The sequence below is a fragment of the Myotis brandtii genome, unplaced genomic scaffold (genome assembly GCF_000412655.1).
Source record: "Myotis brandtii unplaced genomic scaffold, ASM41265v1 scaffold305, whole genome shotgun sequence".
Lineage (NCBI taxonomy): Eukaryota > Metazoa > Chordata > Mammalia > Chiroptera > Vespertilionidae > Myotis > Myotis brandtii.
Window position 1 is genome coordinate 1,378,558 of NW_005361652.1, and position 4,051 is coordinate 1,382,608.

Genomic DNA, 4,051 nt, shown 5'->3' on the forward strand with positions numbered 1-4,051 from the left:
CACTTCTTGGAATATATCATAAAACCCACAAAACACCAATCAGAAAGAATATATATGCACCCCTATGTTCACAGCAGCGTTATTTATAATAGTTAATATTTGGAAACGGCCAAAGTTCTCATCAGTATATGAATAGATAAAAAGCTGTGTGACATTTACACTATGGAATACTATGCAGCTGTAAAAAAGATGGTTCTCTTACCCTTTGGGACACCATAGATGGACTTGGAAAATATTATGCTAAGTGAAATAAACCAAACTGAGAAATAAACCAAACATGATCTCACTCATATGTGGAATCTAAAGAACAAAATAAACTGATGAACAAAATCCTGAGACATAGAAACATGGAACAGGCTGTCGAATCTCAGAGAGAAGGTGGGGGTGGATGTTTGGTGGGAAAATATTAACCAAAGAACTTGTATGCATATATTCATAAACCATGGACACAAATAATAGTGTGGAGAAAGCCTGGAGGGGTGGGAGGGTGCGGGCTAGAAGTTATCAGTGGGGAATAAAAGGAAACATCTGTAATTATTTCAACAATAAAGATTTTTAAAAAAGACTTGTACACGTGAAACCTATATAATTTTATTAACCAATGCCATCCCAATAAATTCAATAAAAATTGAAAAATTTAAATTAAAAATAGATGAAACTCTTGGATGTAAGACCTGAAGACTCCTTGAAGAAAATATAGATTATAGGCTCCTTGGCTTTGGTCTTGGCGATGATTTTTTTTGGATCTAATACTAAAAGCCAAGGCAATCAAAGCAAATATAAAGAAATGGGGCTACATCAAACTAAAAAGATTCTGCACAGCAAAGGAAACTATCAAAAAAATGAAGAGGCAACTTACTAAATGGGAAAAAATATTTTCACATCATATATCTGATAAGGAGTTAATAGCAAAAATATATAAAGAACTAAAAACAATTTTTTAAAAAAGAACTCATACAACTCAATAGCAAAAATTCAGAGGGAAGGAGGGGGTGGGTGGGTATGTAGGAAGAGATTAACCAAAGAACTTATATACATACTAGAGGCCCGATGCACAAAATTCATGCAAGAGTAGGCCTTCTTTCCCCCGGCTGCCAGCACCGGCTTCCCTCTGACACCCAGGACCTGGACTTCTCTCCAGCCACCTGCAGGCACCTGGAACCCGGGCTTCCCTCACAGCCCCGGCTTCATCCAGAAGGTCATCTAGGAGGATGTCTGGTATAATTAGCATATTACACTTCTATTATTATAGATATGCATAACCTATGGACACAGACAATACTGTGGTGAAGGCCTGGGGCAGGGGGCGGGTGGGAGCTAGAAGTTGTCAATGAGGAAATAAAAGGGGACATTGTAACATATTCAAAAATAAAGATAATTTTTAAAACAATCAATTAATTTGATTAAGATGTGGACAGAAGATCTGAATAGACATTTTACTGAAGATTTTCAAATAGTCAACAGGTACATGAAACGATGCTCAACTTCACTAATCATCAGGGAATTGCCAATCAAAACCACAATGAGATATCACTTCAAAACTTTTAGAATGACAAGTATCTAAAAAACAAAAAGTAACAAGTGTTCTGGAGAAGGTGAAGAAAACGAAACCTTTGTGAAATATTGATGGGAATGTAAAATGGTGTAGACACTATGGAAACCAGTATGGAAAATTTTCAAAAAATTAAAAATAGAACTAACATGATCTAGCACTTCTACTTCTGGGTATTTATCTGAAAAAATTAAAACATTAATTTGAAAAGATGTATGCACTTATATTCATTGAACAATTATTTATAATAAGATATGGAAGTGACCTAGTTCTCCATTAGTAGGTTAATGCGCTCTGGCCAGTGTGACTCAGTAGGTAGGGCATCGCCCCATGCACCAAAAGGTTGCCTATTTGATTCCTGGCCACAGCACATGCCTAGATTGTGGCTAGGTTCCCAGTTGGGGGCATATGGGACACAGCCCATTGATGGGCTCTCACATTGGTGTTTGTTTCTCCCTCTCCCTTCTTCTCTCTCTCTCTCTCAAAAACAGCAATAAGACTATTTTTAAAAATAGGTGAATGGACATAATACTGAGTGATCAGATTATTATGACCACCTGATGTTTGTAGGAAAATTAGCTTTGCAACAGCAAGGGGTAGCATGAATGGATCTAGGGCAGTGATGGAGAACCTTTTGAGCTCAGCATGTCAGCATTTTGAAAAACTCTAACTTAACTCTGGTGCCATGTCACATATAGAAGTTTTTTGATATTTGCAGCCATTTAACAAAGAAAAATCAACCAAAAAAATGAGTTCATGTGTCACCTCTGACACGCGTGTCATAGGTTCGCCATCACTGATCTAGGGAGTATTATGCTGAGTGAAATAAGCAAGTCAGAGAAAGACAAATATCACATGATCTCACAAGTGGAATCTAATGAACATAATAAACTGAGGAACAAAATAGGTCCAGAGACATGGAAGCATGGAACATACTGACATATCTTGGGAGAGAGGGGGGGCGGTGGCAAGGAATTAACCAAAGAAATCATATACATATATGCATAACCAATGGACGCAGACAATAGTGTGGTGAAGGCCTGGGAAGAGGCAGGACCTAGGACCTGTGAGGAAGAAATTAAAGGGGAGGGCGGATTGGGGACATCTGCACTAATGTCAACAATAAAATAAAATAAAATAAAATTTCATTTAAAAATTTAAAAAAATGCATATTTACTTAATATAATGAATTCTGGTTTTGTCACTGGCAAATTGTTTGAACTTGACCATGTCTCTTACAACCTTGGGGCTTTAGACTCTCTATTGGCAAAAAACGAATAATATTACCTTCCTCATAGTGTAGATTAAATTAGATAGTATCCTAAAATATGTAGCATAGTGATCCACATAAGTAAACACTATATACATTCAAGTGTAATGTTATTTAGAAAGTTATTATTAATATATTACTCTAAGGCAATAATTTTAATGTTGATCCTGTACTTCTTTGTTAATGTATTGGCTCTGAGGTCCCCTGGAGATAAAGCCTAAATCTGAAAGAATTAAACTAATGTTGAAATTCTCAGGTACTAAGGAAGACTAAGAGGGTACATTTTTTTGGTCAGGGATGGACTTTCCCAAGTATCCATGAAATTCCTCTCTATGCAGGAAGGCAGCATCTATTTTTATGACAGAGCAGGCCCTATAAAGACAACAGATGAGTACCTTTTTTTTTGTCCTGAAAAACTTCAGAAGTGAAAACTTTCTCCTCCCTACCTCACCTTTCTTCCGTATTCCATTATAGTTTCTTGCCTCTGATGTTGAAGAAGCTCTTCCTTAGGTCTTGAGTTATATATCTGGACTCATAGAAATAACTATATAACTAGAAGTTTCTTCACTAGTTGTCCATTGGTATCGTTCACAATTTATACAATGTAAAGCACAAAATGGGGTGCTAAAATTTTGTTTTCTTCTGTAGATTTTATGCTGTTTTTGGCTGTTGGGCTCACCTGTGGGATAATTAGTTTTGGCAATGTTGCTGGACTAGTGTTCTGGAAGTAAGATATTTTAATATAATCTTGTCCCTGGTTCATATGAATTCCTCTATACTGTTCATCCAGCTGCTTTGGCTTGCCACAGGTTGCTCAGTATGAGAATTTTCTATAAAGCTCTTTGCTTTCTACCTCACCCAATAAGCTTAGTTTCCTCAGGGGTGTGATCAGAATCAATATAATCGGAAACTTATTGTAGCTCTTATTGAAGATAAAGAAATCCTGAACTTGTCTCAGGGTTTAGCAGGCTTATATATTTTATAAAATGAGCTTTTGACCGAGTAAATAGCATCTATAGGCTTTAATGTTAATGAAGAAATATATTTTTATAGGGGATAAAGATGTTCTAACTTGTCATCATAAGATTTGAGCATAGTTTTCCTTCTTTTTCTTCTTATGTGACTTTATGAGTTTTTTGATTTTTTTCTTTATTGATTAAGGTATTACATATGTGTCCTTATCGCCCCATTTCCCCCCCCCCAACCCCCACACATGCCCTCACACCCCT